This window comes from Lagopus leucura, unplaced genomic scaffold (genome assembly GCF_019238085.1).
Source record: "Lagopus leucura isolate 7727_CA_CO unplaced genomic scaffold, USGS_WTPT01 Super-Scaffold_100004, whole genome shotgun sequence".
Taxonomy (NCBI): Eukaryota; Metazoa; Chordata; class Aves; order Galliformes; family Phasianidae; genus Lagopus; species Lagopus leucura.
Genome location: NW_024962264.1, coordinates 23,341,746 through 23,367,710, shown reverse-complemented (window position 1 = coordinate 23,367,710; position 25,965 = coordinate 23,341,746). Strand labels below are relative to the sequence as shown.

General features: G+C 35.6%; 1 long non-coding RNA gene across 1 annotated transcript; it reads left to right on the top strand.

Annotated features, from left to right (window-relative positions):
* Nucleotides 1–7,490: 7,490 nt before the first annotated feature.
* LOC122180532 lies at nt 7,491–22,304 on the top strand. The gene is made up of 5 exons (XR_006179132.1): nt 7,491–7,531; nt 16,814–16,913; nt 19,506–19,633; nt 20,823–20,901; nt 21,213–22,304. It is a non-coding gene; the product is annotated as an uncharacterized LOC122180532 (long non-coding RNA).
* Nucleotides 22,305–25,965: the final 3,661 nt, after the last annotated feature.

Below are 25,965 nucleotides of genomic sequence, written 5' to 3'. Positions count from 1 at the left end.
AAGATGTCACTACCACGCCGATCTCAAGTATTACTGCAGAGATACATGGATACAACCACAAGTCAGGAAAATGCATGGTAACTAACTCCAGGTTAACATGCAGCTGAATATATGGAATAGATATTATCAGTGTAAAATTAGAAGGACAAAATGCATAATAATCCTTAGAAAAATGAAAGGAAATATTTGAAATTAAGCAAATATTTTCTGTTGTAGCACTACAGTCACTGTAATCATGGAAAGAAATGGTAAAATCTGTATACTGTTCTTGGAAATCTATGCTGTTGTTAATGGTAAATATGAAGAATCTATTGGATGAATTACACAGTATTTGGCCATGCTATGATACATAATGTTGAAATGCAAACTCAAGATTGAGTTAGGCTGGAATAATATTTCAACCACAAGGGAACATGATATTTTTGTAAAAAAAAAAGTCTTGTGATTTGTATAATGAAATTTCCACTGCATTATTTATTTGTTATGTCTGACAGTGCATTCAGTCGTGTACAAGACAAACTAAGAAGTTTTTCTGCCCTGGGGACTACATAGCCTTAGGCCTCAGTCCTAGAAAGATTTATGTTTGAATAACTCAAGCAATTTTGCTGGGATTTAAACACAATGCTGAATTTACAAAATTGGTTCATGTGGCCACTGAGTGGGATTACAGTCCAGAACATGGAAGGAAGATCATGTCATGGCATTACTAGTTATTTGACCCATACTTTAAGTATTATGTTTAATACAATGAAAAGCGTGTGTCTCTGCTGTAAGGAATTTGTTTTCCAAAAACAGATAACTTGGAAGTCAATAAAAAGTAGAGATCACAGAGAGGAATGACCCTTAAGAGAATCTTCCAAATCTTGTTTTTAACCTTACCTATGATCAATTGGACAGCCTTCAGTCTATAGTTTTATTGGCAATCATGTGCCCCACTCAAGCAGCATGCACTGCTGAGCTGGACAGGAGAGCTGTGAGACTGAATTCTCTGAAGATATTTAAGAATCCAGTTGCTACTGAGATCTTTTGGAATAGACTGCCTAATCCAGAAGATTCAAGCACTGTACAACTATCCTTATCCTTAGAATTTTTCTATGTTCTTTGAACAATGTCATCATAGTAGTGATATCTTTGTGCAGAGCCATGTGCGTCCAAAAGAGAGAGCAAAATAACATAAATTCCACTTCATTTTTTAAAATTATTCCTCTAGTCTAAGCGAACTCAAAAACCTTTGGAAAAATATTCACAAATAATGGCACATAGTTGCCAAATACCTGAGTTACATTTTGAAACCTACTGGTGAAAACTCATACTAACAACGATGCTCATATATATTTGAATCCTGAAGACTTCCTTCAAGTTATACGATATACACAATTTAGGCATTGTGTAAAAGGACTGAAAAGGTTTTTTTCCCATTGATTTATCTCTTATTTGGCTGTATCCATATACAGAAAGAGACTACCAAGAAATATTTACCAATTGAGGCCAAATACTCTCTTTTGCTTAGCCTAGGTCTCCCTGGTACCAATAGAATCTCCACATGCATATACTGAAAAATGTTGCCTATTATATTTAACAAATAGCTCCAGTGGTAACTATCAGTGTCGGGCACTTAGGTTAATGCTGGAAGTGGCATTTTCAGCCACGGTGGAAAAGTTTATTCTTTCCTGTTTCACAAATTTTCAATGATCAATAATACTCTTACTCTAGATGGCACAAACAAAAGGCTGTGCAACAAATAAAATGCTCTTAATACTCACAGTGCTTTTGGAAAATATATGAACTATTATTTTTCCTTGTCTTTATGGAGCTCAACTGCTAACTGTAAAAAATAATATTAAAATAATAATAATAATTAAAAAAAAAAAACCTTGTTTAAAAAAAACTTCCTGTCCCTTCCATTAGTTACAGAAAATCCTGTGAGGATACCTGAAGCTTTCAAAATTGTGAAACCAGTTTCTAAGTTAGCATTTTTGTTAGCCTCTATAGAAAATCAGATTGAAATTGCTTGTATCTATGTTGCACTGCTAGCAATCTCATGTTTCTTTCTTCCTCAAGACTGACCTGAATAGCTTTATTTTTTCACAGTTTTGAGACTGCTGACAGTTTCTTTGTTTTTGTTTTACTGAAGGAGAAAGGAGTAAGAAAGCCCTAACCTCACAAAATAACCTTTCTACTCCACAGTTCCTTCTGAATAGCAGGATAACCCTTCGTATAACCCCTGAGTGGGAAGAACCCATTTATATTTTCAGTGCAAAGTATGTGTGCTCACCTTTTACCACTCTGTTCCCCAAATCTTCCTTATATGAGTCAGCTGAGGAACTGTGAGTCCACAAAGTGAAATTGACTATCTTTTCAAACAGTAAAAAATATGGTGAAGAAAACTGAAATTACAACATACAAACAAAACTAACTTCATTATGTAGCACTGGCACCCAGCAAATATTGACCTGGATTCCACTGTGCTCAGCACTGCCAGCTGGGAAGCAGCCTGATAGACTCTATCCAAGCAAGAGCTGGAGAGATGACAAGACTAAAAAGTATCATATGGTAAATTACACTGAAAAGCAACCTACAAAAAGTTCCACTGCTTGTTAGGTTGTAAAGCAAGAAAATGGAGACATGAAGTAACTAAAGTAAGGATTGTGATGTTGAATTGCTATGCTGCAGTTGTCTTGCTGAAGTATAGAATGAAACAAACAAACAAACAAACAACAAAAAAAAAAGTATATATCTTTTCTGTTTCCATGATATTGTTGTTTCTTTGTCCATGTAAATAAATTTTCCTCTTGTCCAGTGAATGTAGGGAAAAAAATAAAAATGTGGAGTTTTAAAAGCTAAAATTACAGCTAGATACTTTTTAATGTATTTAATGTAATTTAATACCCTTGCTGTCTCTGTTTGCATTCATTAAGATCGTTCAGCTCTTTGCATTCAGTTTTAATTGGAGAGAAATTAGAGTAAATCCTGTTTAAGCAACTTTTCAGTTTTTATAGAAAATAAGTAGTTGGACTTCTTCACTAATATGTGAAGCTAGAAAAGCATGTTGAGTGCATAGCCTATTGCAGCTGAATGCCGGGGAGGCAGGAGGGAGGGAGGAAGGGGGGAAAAAAATTTCCTTTTGTTTTGGAGAAACCACAAAACTTTCTCTGAGGTTTTATTGTTGTTATTTCAAAAGTTAAGTGTCTACAGGAGTATTTCTTCATGGAAATTACTTCTAACCATCACAAAAGTAGAGGCTCTGGTCTTTGTGGATTAGTACTTGAGAACAATACTCAAACCATTTTAGAAATCATGCCTGCCCACGGAAGCATTTCAAGTAAAAAAGAAAATGTTTGCTTTTGAGTGTGAGTTGATATCCATTGGAGCAGAAGTGTGTTTTACACATGAGGAAAACAGTACATTGATACTCCATTCTTTGTCTTGTTTTGAACCAAGAGTATAGATTGCAATTTATGCATTGGATTAGCAGGTATGAAAATAGATTTGTCTCTCTTCTCCATGTCAAATGTTGATTGACTTGTGAAAGGCAGTTCATAGGCTAAAAGCAGGACAAGTTCTACTTTTCTACATTTTGCTGGTTTAACCAATATCACTATGAGCACAAGTTTCTTATTTCAAAGAAGTTGAGAGTTAATTGGTTCTGCAATAAATCTAAATAGATCCCTACATCTCAGTTCAAATGAAGGAAAATAACCAAACACTGAATTATCATTACTGCAGAATATTTTCCCCAAGAAACAAACCTTCAGGAAAAGTTCTTTATCTTATCATAAAATGCAAAGTTTATTGTACTAATTTGTGTTGTTGTTTCTGTAATGAGACAAGCCTGTGGAAAACTCAAATCTTGCTTCTATGATGACCATCCAGTGTAAACCAGAAATAGACAAGAGATTATCAGTTTATTTAAGGCTTTTGTCTTGCCTAAATACAGGTGTCATTTTAAAATGGTCACCCTTAAAATGTTTTCTGCAAATGGCAAAAGAGCATAATAAATAAGTACTTTCACAGTGCTTCATGACAAAGAATGAGCTCTGCAAGGGGAGAAACTGAGTTGAACAATTACCAATGCTCTCTTCAGAAACATTCCTTCCTTGAAAAAATGTTTCCTGTGAGAAACATTAATTAGCTACCTGAAAGTACAACTTATTTATATTACTTATTACAACAAGTCATTTTATTTTGTTACTACTCACACGTATTTATATTTAAAATACAGTGTTAAAGTTACCTGATAGTGAAATGCTACCATTCGCTCTTTTTTCCTCCTCACCACGATCATACCAGTGCATTAATTTATTTTTTTTTGAGTTCACAGGATGATGATTATGATTATGATTATTATTATTTTGGCTACATTAAATCCACAAAGTAAGAACTAGTAAGTTTTTGCATGGAATTGAAATACTTCTCACAATGCTTTTACTTCTGAAATATTTAAAGTAGTTTAGAAATATTATTTTTCAATGAGAAAGTGGTTGGTTCATGATAGATCGTAGGGGAAAGTTGTACCTTTTCTGTGAAAGATATGCAGTTGAAATAGAAGGGGGAAAAAATCAAATTATGGTCAATTTCTTGTATTTCCACATTTCATATATAACTAGAATTTAAATGATTTTCTTATCATTATGATTTTTCAAAGAAGACATGGAGCTTTTTTTTTTTTAACCTCGAAGTTGTAATGTGATCCCACTGACATTACTATGATGATTCCCAGTAAACACAGTGCAACAAGGCCAGCTAAAATTGTTGGAGTAATTTATGACTCAGTAGTAGAGAAAAGAGCAGAAGATGGCTGTGACCCCACAGTTCTCAAGCTGCCCTGGATTTATGTGAAGTTAGAGCTGTGCGTACAGAACAGAGTTCTGTTCGCTGGAACTTAAATGCTGGCCAAAGCACAGAGAAAAATCTTTTCTGTTTTAGTACTTCATATTAATTTGTAATAGATATGTATAAAATATATAGAAATAAATTATCATGTGAAGTGTTTTGTTTCACAATATCTAGCATCAGTAGCTGAGATAAGTAGACTCTGTTATTTCTTCATGTAAAGGATCTGACTGAAAGAAGTCAGCATTTCTGTTAATTATTTTAATGGAATAGTAAATTCACATGTGTAACAAGAAATAACAAGCTGGAGGTAAACAGTGATAAGTATACTTAGTAATAGAATGAAATAGAATGAATAGATGAAAAGTATGTTATATTTGGATCATAATCATATTTCCCTGGTGTTAAATCCTGTACTGTATTTCCTACTTCTCAGGTAATAACTCCAAGTTAGCCACCTATTTTTAAAAGCTGTTTCTGAAGCAGAGGATGTGAATGCTGATCTGCCCTCCTGTAGAGCTGCTCATGGATAAGATAATACGTCATGCCAAATATTTTTAGAATTGTAACTAATTGATAACCCAAATCCTTGCCCTCAAAATAGTATGATAGTCTTCAAAAAGTGCTGAGTACCTACGAAACAAAAATTGGGTTTCTCTGATAATTGTTTTCCCCTTATCATTTCTCTTTTAGAATGGTAGAGGGGATGTCAGTGTGGTATCTCTGAGCTAAGACTGTCAGTCTCTCCCTTAATTCAAGGGCCCGAATGCCAATATGCCAATAACAATTTACAGAAGCCAGAAATGCAAATGTTAATATGATTTGTTAGACACTTGCCTTACACTTTGCATATGGTTCTGTGCATGTCTGCCACTTTGCTGCTAAAAGTACACGTTTTCCAGAGTTCTCCTTGCAAGTAAAACAAGTAGATCTGCCAGAATTTCATTATTTCCTTCCTAATACATTACTCCACAGTTTAGCTTGAAGTCACGTACAGTATCTTCAGTTTCTCCTGTTGAGTGTAGATACTAATGTTTAAGAGTCCCCAAAGATGGTGAAAGACACTGGAAGGAAACATGATTCCTATGAAGATGATGAAAATATTGAAGATCAGCCAGAATAGATAATAAATAACATAAAAGAAAGATCCTGTTCTCTAGTGTTCCTGAGAGCTATTCTAAGCACTGCTTATGTCAGCCTTTGGCAGCGTGGTGGAAAGGGGATTCACATTGGCTGGATGCAGTAAGTAAATGAAGATTTTCATCCAGGATGACTATCATTGAATTGTTGTGCTAGGTGGAGAAATATAATTCCTTAACAATCTGATATCTCTGCATTTAGCTTGTTTCATTCACAAACATAAATCGAGTATCTTTTTTTCCAGTTTCCCTGAAAGCTGGTCTAGAGGGGCAAGTATCTAGCATCCTCATCTCTAAGGGATACCATTTTCTGGCCAGGCTAGGAGATTAGAAATCCCTTAGAGACAGGATGTAGCAGTGCTCAGAGACAGCTGGGCTTCTAGGCTCTTCTCGCTGCATGACACAAGCCAGGATTTAAGCAGAGGAGCAGGAAGTAAGTCAAAACTCACTGGGGGGGTTATAAAAACTTCAAGCAAACTATGGCAAAACATTTCTCTTACAATCAATTAGCAAATTATTTTTGAAAGACTATATTAACATTAGCTTATCCGTTTATAACATCACTGAGTTCTGTTTCCTATTTATTACAGTGTATGGGAAGAATTCAATCACAGAAATTGAAAAAGAAATTGAAAAAACTCTTCAAAGTATAAGTTTAAATAAGTCTTCACAACTTTTGGAAGCTTAATTTATAGTTCCACTATTAATAAAATTAATATATGCAAAATTTCTTGTTTTTCCTTCAAAACTTAACTTCCCTATAGTGCCATGCTGTGATTGAAATATATTTATCAAAATGTATTACATTTTTATAGCTTAAATAATAAAATAATTTGACATTTATTTAACTGAATTCTTCACCAAATCACATAAATGAATAAATTAAAACTTGAATTTCCTCAGTAAACTTATTTTCTTTCAAGTACATCAAGTAGCTGCACTTAGTTTCATAGGATTAGCTTTAAAGATAATAACTTTAGTTTTTTTATTGACTAGATGACATGGTTCAGCCTGTAATAACCTTCTCTCCAGTAGGACCTCAGTGTAGGTTAATCAGCATGGGTTTTTTCAGTCAGGGTTAGGATAATCTTTTCTTTCTCTTCGGAAGTTGCAGCTCATGATTTTCTGACTCAGAAGAGGTGTTCACACAAGGATGCTTCTTTGGAATAGGTCTGCTCATTAATAACTTTGAAAGCTTCTCGTTCAGGATACAATAAATGGTCATTAGAACTTGTGTAGATGGTGCAATAGAAATTAGAAGATAAATTGAAACAAATAGGATGAACCGAAATACCAGACTTTGAAATAAAGAGATACATAATGGCTAGTAGCCATATGTATGGGAACTGCTTAATCATGGCCTGAACCTCTGAGTGATCACCTGAAGCAAGCAATGAGTCAGCCATGGGAACAGAAGTGAAGGCAATTCACCTGTGCTGACGGAAGGGGTGGAGCCTGGCTACACCTCTCCTAGACCCGTTTAAGAGCTGACTACCAGGAGGAAAGGATCTCTTCTGGAGATCCCTCCTCTGGAGCTTTGCAGCAAGCCCAGGTCACAGGTAAGCTTTCTATCTATTCTCTTTTTGTTATTATAATCTGCTTTGCCAAACTCTTTTGTTTGTTTCATAATTATAGCATCTTTGTATTCACTGACTATGTACCATATATCTTAGATGTCTTGTTCCCTGGAGTTAACAATGAATTGCAAAGTCTCTGTCGGCTTTGGGTTGAGTTGATCTCCCACCTACAAAAATATCCTTTAGAAGCTCTCTCTTTAAATCTTTGCATCCCTTATCCCAAATTATTATTTCTGGTATTGGGGTCTCAATGTCAACTGTTGCTAAGTGTCATAAAATAAATCACATAAAGATAAAGCATGCTCAGTCTCTATAAATGTGATAGAAGTCAGTGCTGTGTAGGCTGGGAGCCTTCTGATTTGGAATGGAAACAGAATCCCTGAGCTTCCTAAAAGGAAATACTGCATGTAGACCCACCCTCTGAATCACTTCACTGAAATACTAAGCTAATATTATCAGAAACATTTATCTATAATTTTTGCAAAGTTCATTGGTACTAGTGGGTTTCCAACTCTAAATATGTTTTATATTTGTTTAAAATTTGAAATAATTGGGACTGGTATTAATTGTGCCAGTGCAGCAATGAGTCAGAGTTGTTTTACTGCCTTAGTGAACTTTTGAAGAAACTTAATTGTCTGGTTGAGTTACTATATGTTCTATAAACATGCAGCAGGAGAATTAATCAAATCATTTTCTTATTAACAATGGAGAAAACTTGGAGCTCTCAAAGTTATTAATTTATAATGTTAAGAGATGTACTGTTGGCTAGCAAATGCCTTAGGATAAGAACAAGATCATTTCATGAAACTAGTACATTATTATAAAACAGATTTAAAAGTACTTCTTTTTTTCCTCAAAAATTTTGGGAAATTTTGGTACTTATTTTTAAAGGAGATTGTGGAAGCACATGAGAGAAGAATATTCAACAAAATTTCTTAGAGGACAGTGTGGCTGTATATGGATTCTAGAATGACTAGGAAAGGGTGTACCCTCTTATATCCCAAAAGCAACAATCGTGGATTTTGGGAGTGTGAAAGTAAAAAGGACTGCACAAAGTAGCAGCCTTGGGCCTTCTCTTTAAATATCTCATATTTATGCTTTTTGAAATGGAATACAAGTCTGGGCAGACTACCAGCCTAACACAGTATCGCACTTACACTCTGAATGGTCTTTGGGTGTTACTGAATTGGGAGAACTGGTGGCTTACTTTCAAGCAAGGCTGAAAAAGTAGTTTAGATTAGTAAGTAACTGAAAATTTTGGATTCACAGCAATGCTGGTTGACCTGTTTTCCAGATCTTCCTTCCCTGTAGTGACTTCCCTACTTCTAAGGCTCTTGGAGCAATCAGATCAACACTGAGCTCTCAGTTGTACCTCTTCTGGGGAGACAGGTCCCTGTTTCAGCACACAGTCATGATCTGTCTTTAGAAGAGCACAAGATCTCTAGAGGCAGAGGAGGATATTTAGCACAGAGTCAATTGATTAGAAAGCTCACAGATGAAGTTCTGGAATCAAACTCGTGCACGGCAGTAAGAAAACAGGCTCTGCACAACAGGTTGCAGGTGAATTAGATTTTTTCCTGTTAAAACAAAGTCTTTGTGCACCTGGGCAGAGAGGAGTTGTGAAAGGCCAGATGAAGACAGAGACCTGAAGTTCTAATACGTGATTCCAGTATGATTTTGAATTTTATCCAGTTTCTATCAAACAGATATTCCTTCCAAAGGTTGGGTGAGTGTTCTTCTCAGCATGGAATGGCCACTACAGCCTGTTTTGCCTTCTTAGTTTAGATAAATAGGCATCTAAACTAATGCAAAACTCCAGGGAGAGGAGTATGTACTATCAACGCTTATACTTGCATTTTACACAATATTATCAGTGAACAGGAAATACACCACATTTTTAATCAAACAAGTTGAGATTTTATGTCTTCTTCATAGTCAACAGCATCTCTCTGTGGAAATTTTAGGGGAGTTCTTGAAGGGCAGTGATCAGTATATGTGCTTTAAACCATCAAACTGGATCTCACCTGCTATCAAGAAGTAATGAAAACTTCATAACATGGAAGACAAATACTACATGCAGCTGTGTAATATTTTATTTTCAGTCTTGAATGTCAACTAGTTACAATGATTTGCCTTAAGGTTCAAATATATTTGTTTAACTTTTTTTTTTATGGCATGGTATTCTTCTTTTTTTCCTACTCTTGATAAAAATAAAAAACCCTTTGAAAAGCAATTCAGGCATTTTTATGCCCTCCACTGAAAGTATGATAATTGCACTGCATGAGCACTATATCCATTAAAACTTACATTAGGCGTGTTTAAAAAATTTCCTGTTTTGAACAGTTTTTCAAAAGTAATATAATATTTGAATTAGCTTAAAAGAGAGTATGGTTAAGTTCTAAAAGGTGCATGTTTCTCCATTTTAGAGTAGAATTCACACAAAAGAAGGCTTGTGAGGATAGAGGAGGCAATTTGAAAATGAACAGCTTTTCTTCTGTCATTTACAAAAGTGAAGGGAATAAAGATGGAACAAGTTGTTGTAAAATGTCAGTTTTCAAAGGAATAATGACTGGAAGTTGTTCTGAGTACGTAGCATACCTTGAATAGAAAATTCTTGTATTTAGAGATTCTATCGAAGAGTTGATAGCTTCAGATTTTATATACTCTATCCATTACTTATAACATTGTTTATAATTTTTGACACACCTGACTTCAAAGAACTGGTTAAGCATTCAAGAAATGTGTACTGATTTTTTTAAATGTTATTTACAAAGTCTTAGGAAAAGCGAGAGCAGCTGCAAAGAAATAATGATAAACAGTCTGACTTGTTAAATTCTAACTCTTCACCAGCAGAGGTTATTTCTATGTACACACTTACTGCTCTAGCTGCTGAATCAGCCCTTCTACAAAACAGGCAGTAGTAATAATGCCCTGGAAGTTAGACCAACTTCTGAGATGAAAAACATTAGCTTTGCAGACTGAGGATTCTGGATCCCTGAAGGTGTTCAAAAAATGTTTAGACATTGTGTTGAGGGATATGGTTTAGTGGGAAATATTGGTGATAAGTGGGACAGCTGGACTGGATGATCTTAGAGGTCCTTTCCAACCTCAGTGATTCTATGATTCTCTCAGTCAAGAAGACCTACAGTTTGTCAGGAATTGCTAGGAATTCACAGAAATCTCCTTGAGATTGCCTGATGAAAGAAAAAGAGTAATAACCTTTGTCCACTGCAGTAACTTTTTCAAATAGCTATCTAAGCAAAGTATTAGCATTTTCTGGAGTGCACCTCAGTGCAAGAGCAGAGCTGGATCCTCCCCGGGAGCGTGGCAGGAACAGGTATTGCAGCTGCTCTGGGGCCACCTGGATGCTTTGCTCACGTGTCTTGAAGTGGAAGAAAACTATTCCTCTGAATTGCAAATGAGTGGGTGCAAGGACATATCTGCCACTTGGGTGTGTGAGATGGTGGCAGATGAGAGCAATGCGAATTCCTGAGTATAGTAAATGGGTAAATGAAGAAATACTTGTAGTTTCTCATACTTGGAGCACTTGTTAGTTCCCTAGCTTTTGTTTCTGGCTCATATCCACACTATACCACTGTTAGTTAACTTGTCTGTCTCTGAGTCTTTTTCCCAGAATACTTATTTAAAGGCTAATAGCTACACAGGATTCTTTTCTATTTGACATCCACTGTAACATCAGTCAATTAAAGAAATTCAGATAATGGGTCCTTTATCTCCAGTTCAGAATTCCCTTGCTGTTCACCTTTGTGGAACCATTTATCCTGTGTCTCTGGTATTGTTTCCCTCTTATCCAATCTTGGCCATTTCCTCCACTATAATCTTGTTTGGTTGTGACTCTTGGGGGACCTGCCTTTCATTTTTATTGCCCCACCTACTGGAACATTTCTTTTGCTCAGTATTTTATTTTAAAACTTTCCAATTTTCTATAGTCTGACTTACTTCCTCTCTGTCTATGGAATTTTGTGAAAGCAAGGAAGAGAAATGCTTAAAATAAATTGCAGTGTATTTCTACTGATACTTATGAACTTCAGTCTTTATAGCAATCAGATTTGAGCTCCAAAAACTTTCACATGGAAATGTGTGGAAAAGGTAATTTACTCATCTTCTCATCATGGAAATACCATGTCACTGTGCATTATTAAGTGGGTTTTACTTCAAAGTTACATGTTGTGCAAAAGAATGAGTTGTTAGCGATGACATTTAAGAAAAGGATTACTGTAACTTATTTTAAAAGGTAATCTTATTTCTCTTACTCATTATGACTCACTGGTTATGACATTTGAGTTAGAAGCATACCATGTAGAGATAACTTCTCCGGGTGTTACTTGTAATCGGTGTCTGACAAATAGTGAGTAGCAGGAAATCAAGACAACAAAGGTTGTCTGTTACGCTGCGTTTGAGGGCACAGGAGAATGTTTTTAATCTTTGACCTTCCAGTAAAGAATTTTGAAATGAGCAATCGAATAAATATTTTACTGGAACAATCTAATTAATATCAAATAAATATTTTACTGGAAGCAAATCTAATTAAAGAAATATCACTTGATTTCCCATTAGTAAATAAATGTTCATTTTTAAATCTATACAGAAATTATAGATTGGTGTAGACTCTCAGCAACAAAAAATGAGACTTAAAACGTCATAGGAAATTATCAGTGTCTAAAAGAGGAAATAGGACTATTTTTTAATACTAAAATTCTAAAAGATATGGAGGAGGAAAGGAGTAGATAATAAATACCTCTTACCAATGATTTTCTACCATCAGCAAATTAGAATATAACAGAAACAAAAGTATCTGTTTGTGAAGAAAAAAGGCAGTCAAATCAATTCAGTAACCTACCAATATTATACTAAACTCATTGTAGAATGTAGATATTACAATTTTTTTTTCCATTTTGGTATAATACTGTCTTGTTACTGGGCTTATAACAACTTGAATACTTTACATGCTGTCAGAATGTGAGGAGTAAAGCTAATGAAATTAATTTTTTAAAGCCCCATTTATGTGTATTCTGCTTGGAATGTGCATTTCATTTTGATTTGGGTTTTCCTTTTTGGAGACTTTCCTATAAAGGTTAGCTAAAGCATAGAGGGAGAGTACGTTCCATCTGTATGTGCCTGTAACATCCACTTGAGGTGAAGTCCTGTTTAACGTCTGTTTACCATTGAACTGTGGAAGGAACGCGGTACATTTTAGATTCAGTTGTCTAAAAAGTACTGATGATAATACAGTGTTTATCATCCTTTAATCTTTCAATTCAAGAAGAAACAGAAATTTTTTTTTCTGTGAAATGTTTCTTCTAGTTAGCAGATAAGATGCTATCTGCCCATTATTGTAACACTGTTTTCTGGAGCCTCTTTTCATACAGATAGTATTTTTCTGTACTTTAGCTAGATAATTAACAAAACATTTAACTAGAGCTGCTGACCTATTTACAAGATATTCATTATGCTATTTAGCATAAGATAGGGCCGATATTTACCTTTCATTAAGGAAACACCTTTTCTTTCTTTCTTTTTTTTTTTTTTTTCAAATGTTTTCAAATGTACAGACTGGAGGAGTTCCACATATTTGCCAAGAAAGTAGTATAATCTTTTGAAGGGTTGCTTCAAGAAACCTGAAATAGGGTTACACAATATGAAGTTGTCGCTACAGTTGTAGATATTCGTAGAGATACATACAGGTCTAACTATTGGCTTGTCCTAAGCCAGTTTATATGTCATCATACTCATACTCTGCTCCATTCCAGACAATGTATGACTTCTATATTTGGAGAACAGGGAACAATCTACTAACATAACTGAATGGCTTTGCTGGGGAAAGCGGTGGTCCAGCAAAAATATTTCTGAGCCTACCTGATAACCCCAAAGAACCTGACTCGACATGATCAGTGGTGTCATATTCTGCCTGTTATCTACTTTTTTTTGCCCAGATTAGTTCTCTATAATGAAGGATCGATAGTATTATTTTCTTTTGGCCAGTTACTAACAGCTGATTGGGAGACAAAATGGCCTGATGGTAACATAAAGGCTAAGGACACAAGGAATAGTTGCAATAACTTTGCAGATTTTCAGCAGATTGTAGAGCTGCATTAAAATATTCTAAAGAAACATCATATAGTAATATAGTAAACAAACTTAACAGGATCACCTAAGCTTGAGGTACAGGATTACTGAACAGCATGCTATGCTAACATTCATAGCAGTACAGTGGATGTGGATAACAAAGCACAAATATGTCATATAACAGTAAGGAAATAACATGGATTTTAGTGAATTTATTTTAATCTTCAAGTATTTTACAGCAGGAATTTATTCCTAAAGAAATAAAGATGTTTACAGACAGCTAACAAACTATGTACTAACTTATTAACTGTATTTTCTACAAATATAATTCCACAAAAGTTATCAATACTGAGTGACATGTGGAAAAGCCTTCTCAGAGGATTAAGTCTTAAAAAATGAATCATGTCATTTCCCAAAGACAAATCAAGAGGTGCTGGCCATATGGTGGAAAATATAGGCAATCTGGCTGGATGTATTACGTCTGTTTAAAGACACAAATGGAAAATAAATGCAAAGTTTGACATTTTCATGTATCACAAGTGAAAACGCATAATACTGTACTTGTACAAAGAAACAGCAGGGTGTGATAGTTAGGACAGAAGATATGGAAAATATTCTCTTACTACTTGTATGCCTTAACGCGTATCAATGGAGCTGCATCACATAATTCAATAGATTATCTCTTCCCTCCCCTTCCCTGTGTGCATACAAAGTTTGCTTAAGGTTCACTGATGTATTTAGCACCTGAACATAACATGCTAGAATAAGGATTCAAGAAAAATGCCTTAATGATGTGGCTGTGCATATTACTTGAGTAACAAAGCTATGAAATAATGAAATATTTTTGTTCCACTGTTTGTACTATTCTTCACGTTCTGATGAAAAGTTTCAGTACGCTACACGTGCTGTCTTTCAAAGCAAACAAAACACCAATTAAAAATATAAAAGTGAAACACTGACAAATTCATATTCCATGGCAGCATTGTAGCTATTAACATTGCTTCTTTGTTATTCAGTAGAAAAGTCATTCTGACATTAGTAATTTTTTAGCACTTGTTTTTAGCAACTTGTTCGTTCACTCTTGTTCTTCAAGCATCGTTGTGATGTGTTTCCCTTTCTGTAAGTGGTATAATCAGGTATTGAAAACCTGCATCAGTTTCTTCCATATTAAAAAAAAAAAAAAAAAGCATTGAAATTCATATGCACAAATCTGAAATAACTTCAATTTACATTTTTATTATTCATAATTGTTCAGAACACATGTAAACTGAAGATATACTGGAGAGGGATGCGTAATATGATGGATCATAACATCTCAGTCTAGCATATAAAAGTATACTATTCTGTTACATGACAACTTAATTTGTACTTTATATGTTTCCAGCTCCAACTTACAAAGCCTCCTCTAGCAATTTTTGGAAAATCTGTTCATGAAAATCTGTTCATGTTGTGGTTTACTCATTTTGAATATCATTCCAGCATGAAGCATTCTCTCCAAGAAGTAAAACTTGTTCTAGCTGCTCATAAAATTTTCCCCAGAAGTGTTTATAAAAGCTAGTAAAAAAGAAAGTGCTCATTATTTTTGATAAGCAGTGAAGGACTGGAAATACATATTTCAACCACAGAGCTAAAGATACCTAAAAGTGGAGAAGTACACGTATGCATTTTAAAATTGACAGGCATGTCTTAAAAAAGGTAAATTTTTGTGAACAAGTCATTTCAGAATTCAAAACTTCAACTTTCTTTTTGCTGTGGCTAAACGGAGGGAAATTGCACCAAGCCTCAGCAAATGTCAAAATCAGTTTTAAAATATTGGGATTTAAAGGAGGTATAATACCAATAAGTCTAAAACTATTAGGGCCTCCTAGTGAGAATATACAGGACTGGTTTATGTAGTTTTTGACAGAGAACTTAAATTAGCCCTGCAACATGGATGGTGTAACTTTTCCTGCTGTCTGGGAAAGAAATGCTGTCAAGCTCTAAGTTGTGGTGATGGCACTTAGTTTGTATGAGTCTAATAAAAGGGCAGAGTGTATGCATGTTTCTCCGATTTTAGATTTTTTTTCTCTTGGTCAGAACTTTGAAGTCTTTTTAAAGCTTTGTTCTCTTCCTCTTTGCCAGGCTAATAAAAAGAATTATTATTACTACCACATTTGTGTCTCTTGGATTTTATTTTGGCTAATGCAAGCATTTTTACAACATGATCTTGGACAAAGGAGCAATTAGAATTAAGGAGCCTTATCCAACAATTACAGCACTTACTGCAATTATAACAGTAACTTAGTAAGTTGATGACTTACTGAGTTACCCAAATGATACATTTTTATTTTGCTTTTAAAGTTAGCAAAAGCTTAATGCTTGGGTTTTGTAATGAGCCTGTGGTAAGCAGATTTGTAGTCTGAAGCCTCCGTCTGCCACACTGTTAGGCATCAAAGGAGCCCTGTCCTACCAAGCTTTCTATTTTCACAACAGGATATCTGGTTTCTTTTATGAGGATACAGCTATGTTAATTTGGTTTAGTGGTTTGTTGGAGGTAAGCATGCTCTTCACAGCACAAACACCAAAATCCCCTTAAAGCAGTTCCTTGTTAATAGCTGGGGTCTGATTGGCAGTTTTGCATTGTAAAGTGTGATTTGGTTGGATAAATATGTTTAGTCTAGTAAGCACTTTAGTGATTGAGTGTCTGTTAATGGATAAAGGTGGATTATGGCGAAACCTCTACAGGCTGTCATTGAGCACTTAGAGTTGTGAGATGTCATGGGGGAATGGAAAACAAACAGGCACTGTGGAAAAACTCACTAAATATCTTTTAAATATTCAGTGTTATTTCAGTATTTAGGTTTAAAATCATATTCATTTGAGAAGAACAGAGCAGAGCAGACTATGCAGCTTGTAGCCTTCTCATTTGGCCTTCAAACAGGCATAATTGCTATGTGCATCTGGGAATATTCAGAGAACTTCACAATCTTTCTTGGCAGATATAGCCAAACAGCCACCAGATACCTGGAGGGTAAATGCAGAATAGCACTAACTTTTCTTAAGAATCTACTGTAAATCCTTTAATTCAGAATGAAATCAAATGTAATTTTTTGTGTTTCCTTAACACCTCAGGGAAGGGTTTTATAAATCAGGTTGCTTACTCGTTGTGCAAGTCTACATTCTACCTTTTTTATTAAGGTCTTCTCCAAAGTAAAGTTTTCTGCAAGAGCCATCCTTTCTCCATCTTCTCACCCCAAGCACAGAGATGAAGATCTTTCTTCTCTTACTTTTAAGAAAGGTAATGTGATCCTCTATATAAACCACCAACGAACGTCACTCTTTTTCCCCTACTTAGGTGTACACATCTTTTTTATGAGGTGGTAAATATCAGCTTACTTTGGGACTTGGAATGGCCTTGAGGCCAAGTGGCAGATATTCAGGCACATGTAGAAGTCTCCACATTTCGTGAGCTTTAAAACTAGTGTGTCCTTACTCGTAGTCATTTTATAGTGATTTGCAAGGTTTTTTTTTTTTTAATCATCTTACAGAAGTGTGGTATATGTTAGCAGGTGAAGTAGATGCTCAGAGTATTTTGGTGTACACCTGAAATGCTTAGACAAATAGAGCTGCTGTGTAAGTCTTATTAAGGTCTTTAAAAGTTAAAATCTGTTCTGGTCTCTGATGATTTGTGTGTGTGTTGTTGTTTCTTGTTTTTCTTTTTTTTTTTTTTTTTTTTTTTTTATCTTTTGGGTTTGGTGGGTTTTTTTGGAAGGAGGAGGGAGAAGGAGGTTTGTTTACAAGGAAAACCCTGGAACTCTCCTTTGTGTTCTCTTTTATTCCTTCCTTTTCAAAGACATATGAGGCTGATCCAGGCCTTACAGGTGATACTGTCACACGTCAGTATTAGTTCAAGCACACAAAACCCACAAAAACTCTAGTGACAATTTTAGAGTGGAAAACTTCCTCCTGCTTAGTTTTCAGAAAATTCTGACAACTTCACTATAAGCCTACAGGTTTCACAGACACTTTTTTCATATGATTACAACTATCTGCATAGGAGGATTACTTTCTGGTCAAATCTGGAGGAAATAGAGAGTGGCAGCTTCAATTTTAATTGTGGTCTTTACAGCTAGGAACTCTGGAGGAGGACATACATATTAGGTCTGAAATGTCTTTAATGGTCTTGCCAGGATCTTACAATAGAGTTGGACTCTACTATAGTATACTATACACTAAATAAGCTAGATAGTCTTAAAACCTATATCCAGTCAGGCAGTATCTTGGAGACAAATTTTTTTTTTTTTTTTTTAGGATACATGCTATGATTCCCATCTTGCAGTAACTGAACTAAGAGAAAAAGATTTGTAGGCTTAATCTTTCTCTGTGCTTCTTAACACAGCTCTTCTTATTTGAATGTAAGAATAATTTGGCATTGTAGTCATTATTAGTTTCATCTGACATATTTGCTTGTAATCACAAAAATCTTGGTCGTAGATGTCAGTTATTGTTGATAATAAGGTACAAAAAGGGAGGGAAGTTTTTAGAAATACATAAGGATATTATTTCTTAGATATACCTGTTTTGATTTAGAGACTGCTTAGAGCCCATTATAGAAAAATATGTACTTCTTAGTATGCTAGACCACTGGAAGATGAAAAAGAAATACAACTGAGGAAATTAGGCAGATAAATTTATTTAATTTTCTGGTCCCTTAAAAAGTTAGTGCTTCTTCATATGGAAAGCCAGCTTTTTTCATAGAAAGAAAAATAACAATGCAGGGCTCATTAGAGATCCAAGCTGTGAAATACAGGCCCTTGTTCTAAAATGTGCTGCCAAGACTGAAACTATACTTTTAGAGGATCTTTTTTTTTTTTTGCTGATTTTACAAGTAAATTAGGAGCTAAAATGAAAATGTGGTAGTTATTTGGAGAAAGGCTAACATTTGAAAATAGTTTGAGAAAGCAGCTGATTGAGTGAGTACAAAAAGAGAACGCTGGTATGTTTGGGGAATCTGTGAAAGCTTAAGTAATGGAGCAAGATTTGAGGTGGATGAGGAGAAGGAAGCTGAGGGAAGAACCAAAAGTATCAAAGCCCTGTTGACGGTAAGACAGGAATAATTATGAAGACAGGAAAATTTTGAGACAAGACTAAACAGCTGGCTTACAGAACATTAGGGGCTGAAAGGAACAGAACAGAAAAACATGGAGTAAGAAAGGAAGGACACTGGGGGAATTAGAGGTAAATAATATAATATTGAAATGATGACAACTTTGAGATGTGAAAACTGCAGGCAGGCAAGGCAAGAATGAGTCAGAAGATATGGGTTATTTACAGGAAAGAAGAAAGATACAAAAGGTGGAGAAAGAAAGCCATCTGAAGGGGAAAAAAATGTAAGTAAAAGATGCAGTGAGACAGCAGGAAGAGATGCTGAGTAAATGTATCATTTGAGAGAAAGAAAGCATTGATTCTACATTGCGTTTTCTGGTTGCTTGTAATGAAGTCCAGACATATATGGTAAATATAAAATCTGGGAACCTTAATTCTGTGCTATGAACAACTAATGTGCTTTATAAAAAGAGATAAAAATTAAAATACTGGTGATACTGTAAATGGTTTGTGATAGATGCATTAGTACAGTGAGAAATACACGATCCATGAACATGGGAACTTTTGGGTTACCATCTTAAAATCGTGCCAGTGACTTTAAGACTAAGTGGAAGTGGGTTTTCAGGAATGACAAATAGTTTCAAGATATCTTAGCCCTCTATTTCTGTTTCTAATGCTTGCAATATTTCTGTTGCTTTTTTCTTTTTTTTTTTTTCTTTTTTCTTTTTTTAAGTTATGGCTTTGAAAGCTAAAAGTTCTTTTCCTTCCTAATTTGCCATGTAAGGACTTCGCATTAAAAAACAGGATGAAGAAATGGACTTGCTCAAAAGGGAAACAGTAAAAATTACACACAGCGAAGTGCTCTAGGTGCATGAACTAATCAAACAAGAGAAAACAGGCATTAAAGAGCAGGTAAGGAAGTCCTTTTAAGTGCTGTAATTTGAAGTAGTCTCTTTCTGTATGGGAGGTAAACTTCTAAGTATAAATACTTGCTTAGTATTAAATATATGAATACGTATATGCATACAGTGCAAACATAAATACTAGTTGGGTTTCTTAGGGGAGGGGGTTTTTGGTTTTACTCTACAGCCTTGGTTATAGCTTTCACATCTTGCTTCAATGGTATTCAGTTTTTCTGCTTTGGTTAGTGTTAACCACAATACTGTGCTTCTACTCCAGAACTAAAATATGTGCAGCTTTTGTAGCTCTACTTCACAAATACCCAGCAGGCATCCAAACACTTTCGAGCAATAAATAAGACCCCACAAACAAAAGCAAATTAAACCTTCCACTTCTATTCATAAAAATATATAAGCAGCCTTCATTATCCAATCAGAAGCCTGTCTGTGGCACATGAAATAACTTGGTGGTCTTAGTCCAACTCCAACTGGACAGCTGTTTGGACCATAAAACTCCACCATAATTGGCTTTAACCGACATCCTTGTCAGCAAAATAGCCAAGCTTTGCAGGGGCACAGAGACTGAACAGCTTTTCTCATAGCCTAGAGGTGGTTCTTCTAGATTAGGCATGTGGGTGGCCTGCTGATAGTGGGAGAATTACTGAAAAAAATAAGTTACACTGATTTTTCTTATACCTTTTGTGTGTGTGTGATCAGAACAGAGTTCTACTCTGAGCTTTTCCTAAATATTAACTTAAATGTGTAGAATGTATATTGAGATTGAAAGATGTTTTGGTTATTGTGAAATAAATTGTCTTTTGGAAGTCAATAGCAAAATAGCTTTTGGTTTCAAAGAGGCCAGAATTTTACTCAGTGTTTAAATAAACACTTTTATTTAATGAAAAAAATATATCTATAAACAAGTGGAGATTCTGAATCAAACTTTTGAATATGAGTGGGAAGGACAGTTCCACCATTGCCACTTGGCTAAATCCGGATCCACAGATTTATCCTATACTATCTAAATAAGTTGTGGGATTGTAGTAATCTTCTTGTCTAAAATTTAAATGAATGATAACGTAGCTCCCCCCTCCCCTCCCCCCCCCCTCCCCCCCCAAAAAAAAAAAAGGGTAAAAAATATAGTCTTGAAATAGAAACAAATGGAGAAAAATGTGTCTCACTCAGACTGAGAAATTTTTCAGGAACATCACACCTAGAGCAAGCCTTGAATAGATTGAAAGACCCTGATCTCCTCTTACTGCCAGGATTATCGCTCAGTAGGTACTGTAGAATTATAAAGTTACAGAAAGTACCTTTATGTATTTGAGATTGCTTCACCTGCTGAGAAATAAGAAGCATGAAGCATGCACCAAACTCCCAGTTTCTCTGTACTGTGTGGGAAACCTTGGCACCAAACATAACATGCAACTGGTCTGAAGCTGAAGATTTGCACTCTGCACCAGTGTAAATGCCTGTGCAGGGTGCAGCATAGGGGATATCTCGGCCTGTAATATGGAATTGTTTGAGTGCTGCAAGATAAATGTTACTCTAGTCTTCATTCTTGAAATTGTGCCTACTTTTTTCATTCCCAGTGATTGCTTCTTAAAGAGGCGCTGCCTTTTGTGTGCTGTCTCGTGTATGAGATCTTGACAAGCAGGAAAGGAAACTTAGGATCTCACAGTATGATGTGGAAGAAAAGAAATGTGATTGTTTTTTCTATTTAAAAAAAAAAGCAACGAAAGCACTGTTAAGTCAGATGGGCACATGCTTTGTGTAGCTCCCAAGGCCTATCTGAAGAGTACCGTATAAAAACAAAGCTTGGTGAAGAGGAAGCAGCTGCAGGAGCGATATAGAGCCCTTTCTTATAAACAAAGAGCACCACCAAATCTGTTGGAGCATGAATATTAGATTTGCTGACTTTTGCTGACATCACTGGGGGAGATAAACATATTACAAGGAGAGGAACAGCTTGTTGCTTGAGAGGTTGCCAGATGAGATAAGCGAATGGCGAAATGGCAAATGAAGACAGGGTGCCCATCCTGACTGGCTGAGCATAGCTGAGAGTTGCAACTCGGTGAAGTGCTGTAGTGAACGTAACTGCTCTGGAACAAGTGGATAAAAATGAACTATGAAGCTCTTTTTTCCTAATAACGAAGAGCTAACAGCTGCTTCCATCTGGGAACTGTGTGAAAGTGCCTTACAGCTGTACAATAATAAACAGCTAAAAACTCCGCAGAGCCTACTGCTCCATTTACATTCTTTCCCAATCTTTTGCCTCATTAAACTGTAATCTTCCTCCTAATTATATTTCATCAATCTATTGTTTATGGAACTCTAGATCAAATGGCAAACATATTGAAACAAAAATAAACTTATAATTAGTTGTCTTCTCCTCACCCCTCCTCCCTGTGTATTAGCAAGTGCATCATTATCAGGCCCCAGGGGTTTGGTGAGGCAATCAGTTTACATGGTGCACTTTTGGCAGCAAAGAATAAAAAAAACATTTGTAGCTGCATAATATGATTTACCAGCTCTAGGGCTCCAGGGTCTACACTTCCATAAATATATGTGACAAATTATCAATAAATCATTCTCTGGTCTACCATATTGCATAATGTTTATTGAAACCCAGTTCTAATAAATATAAAAGTCACCTTTTTTATCCAAAGCATAAGAAACAAAGATGACAGTGATTACAAACAGAAATGAAAAATGAGAAATAAGTCCCTTCACAAGCAACAAACCCTTTTTCTCTAGCATCGTTACAGCCTCAGTGTTGTTGGCCTCTAAAATCTGCCTTGAAAACAGATATGACCTTCAAGCTGTGATTCTGTTCTTTGATTATGACAGATATTGTTCTTCTGATTTTGTTTGCTATTCGTGTAGTTCCCATGTCTGATTCTTGATCTCTGAAGAAATCAGCCCAGTACTTTTTCAGCACACCAATCAGAACTACATTAGAAATGGTAAAATTCTTCCAAACTTGTCCAATCATAGATCAGCAAGGCACACTGAAACTGTTGGTTTTGTTCATTGCAAGAAATTGTTTGAAAAAGGAAACAAAGGGAAAACCAGAACATTTGCATGTTATTTAATGTTTACATTTTTTGCCTCTGTCCACTGAAAACTACAACTCTAAAACAGTTATGCTACAGTTTTCCTTTTTTCTTTCTAGTCCACTTTGTAACCACATAAATTGGACCAAATATTGCTATGGCATTCGCCCTTACTAAATATTATTTTAAGAAAATGAGTTTAAAAAAAAAAAAAAAAAAAGTTTGGGCTTGACTACATTTTCCCACCACCATCAAAAATTACTTTTTCAGATGCATATGCATTTCTAGCAATAAGTTGGATGTGTTTCACCTGTTAGAGATGCTAATTAAAACATGGGATTATACTATCCCTCTATTTTCTTGTAAGTCAGCATTTGGAAGTCACTAAACTTCTGTAACACTTGAAAAAATCAACTTACATATTAACTGAACTTCCCTAGTCTTTTGTATTCTGTAAGTCAAACATCAGATACCCAGAATAGACCTAGCTAGCAACTACTCTTCAGAAAGCTTAACTTCTCCACTAGTCTTCCAATCGGTCTTTTTCCCTAGGACTCATAGCTATCTTTGTATCATGAAAAAGACCTCGGCTAAAACACTTCATTCATCTTTCTTAAATTTCTGCAAGGTGAATCCTGCTCTGTAGGACATATAATCTATAAGTTCACTGGTTTGTTTTTCTGATGCAAATAAATTCCATCCAATTCAGATGCCTTCTGAAGGCAGAACAAGATTTTCTCTCATCACTTCCTTGGAAATGTTGTTTGTTGAGAACTGTAGAACTGAAACCAACATCTTCCCTTCCAGATTAGGAAAAATTTACTGTTCAGGCTTTCTCTCAACGCAGAATTTGTATTTGTTCCTTCCATTATTTGTTCTGAGGGCAGTACAGGCATTAGTGTGGCTGTGTTTGTAGGGTATGACCAAGTCCTTTCAAAGTTTTGGAGGAATTCCCTATAGGTTTAAGACTAATTCCTTGACCAACTATAATAATCCTCCTGAAATCATTTGCACTGTTCCTATGTAGAGGTGTTAGCACATCAGAACCTAATAGAATTTGAAAGAAGGAATGATTCTGGCACTCCCAAAGCATTAAAAAAAGAAAAACTTAATTGTTTTAGACATTGTTCCTCCACTGGCAGAGTGAGAAGTGCCACACTGGCAGCTGCAGCAGTGTTTGTAGCCAGCGTGGTTGCTCCATCCCTGGCTGCCCGGACAGACTTTCTGAAGTCCTTCTCACCTAAATACATGGGATCCAAGGAATCCAGGCTCACATCTCTTCCTGCAGAAGAGACAGCACATCCTCAAAACTCTGCTCAGAGGAGAAGGGATTCACCCTCTCAGCAGAGCAGAGCAGAGCAGCAGCCCTCATCCACAGGAAGGAAGCAGCTGCAGAACAGCCATGCATTAGAGAACTGGTGCTAGCTCAGCATCTCACATTTGGTGATGAGTGAGGAAGTGGAAGAAACTGAGACCACTGAACTGACAGACTATTTCCATTTATCGAAACAGGATGCAGTGAGAGATCTGAGAAATCTGGACTTTAAAATAAAGTCGGAAAATAAACTGATGTGCATATCCTGACATAAAGAATGACATCTGTGAGAGCGTCTGAGCAATCTGCAGGAGGATATCAGAATACTAACAGATGATTTTCATAGATTTGGATGCCAGAGCTATTGCTCAACATTCATATATTTCTGATTTCATATGATAAACTCTAATGAGGTCGTAGCCTGGAACTAGGGGGAAAAAGTAGTATAAAGCCTAGATTGATCGTAATTCCAAACAAATCTAGCCAAAAATTAGTATTTCCTCAGGGAAAAGCAGACTTGGCTGATCTGCTGTAACAATTCTGCAATAGCTTGACATAGGTATTCTACATCTGCCTTTCAAGGAAAACTCTGAAAATAATTTTTAAAAGTTGAAAGGAAAAGGAGAGAGAGAAAAAGAAACCTATCAAAAAGAAAGAAATCTTGCTGTAAGTGAAGGACCCAGAGATTTCTGCAGGCAATTAAATGATTGCAATAAACAACACGGGCTATTTTCTTTCACAGATATCACTGTTACAATTTCCTGAAACTTTTCTCTTTAGTTATGAGAAAAATTGAGCAATCTGCATTTATGGTTTTCATTGCAAGGATAAAATGTGACCTCATACAAAATTCCCAAATTCTTTAAATGCTTAATTATAAATTATTGAAGACAGTTCATGCCTAGGAAAAGTCTAGTCTGACTTCAGTATTATTTGAAATTATCAGTCACTTGCAGTATTTCATCATATCCTCTTCTTTTGATTTTTTTTAATAATTGTACCACATGTCGTCTAGAAAGTTTAGAGTTTATTGTAGTAATACACTGTCATCTTTCACCAGTGATCTAAAAGCTTTTACAGAGTTCACCCTATAAAAATCATCCAGTTCATTATAACATTGTGATCTCTTTCTCATAAGCTGTGTGTTATTTTTAACTAGCAATATGTTGACATTCATAGGTATTCATAGCTGTTAACTTCAGAACAAAAAGCAAAGGCAATCAAAAAAATACTTTAGACAACACAAAAAAATTACTCTCATCCTAAAGTTAAAATCCATATAGAGCTTTTTCATAGGAGTTTTCTGTCTTGCTACCTGATTGCTGGCTTATAGCCTATAAAAACATATGATGTTTGATCCTGAAGTTCAGTAATTCAGCAAGGAGTTACATGCAATTATTATATTTCTAACAATTCCTTGTCTTGATTGCACTCTAAAATCTGTTTCTCCTGTCAGAGCTAACAGCAGGGTTTTGTTTATTGTCTAGCTGATCATACTGATATAACACATCTATTTTAATACTGTCTGTATGTGTATTGATATCAAGTGCTAGTCAGCCAAGAAACAATTAGGGACCCTATACTGTAAGCACCCTAGTCCCATTAACCTCAGTGGAAGTCATTTGTGTGTGAATAGGAGAGACTTTGGCCCTGAATTTATCAGACAGCTGGAGTGTATTTTTATCTTATTCCTATGGTGTCAGTAGACATAACATAGCAATCTGTATGGTTTCATATAAATCCAGCTAGAAATGAGCACATTACTCTCTGCACATCATTTTTTTTCCCATATCTTTGGCCATGAAAGTATTTTGCCAAGACAGTGTTAAACTGATATAACCCAAAAAAGGGATTAAAACTAGCAGTACACCAAGCAGGTCTGTATGCACAAGTAGCTTCAGTTTGTACACCAGTTTTCCCAGATGTGTCATCCAGGACAACAAGACATTGTAGTGGTGTTTGTCCATCACACAC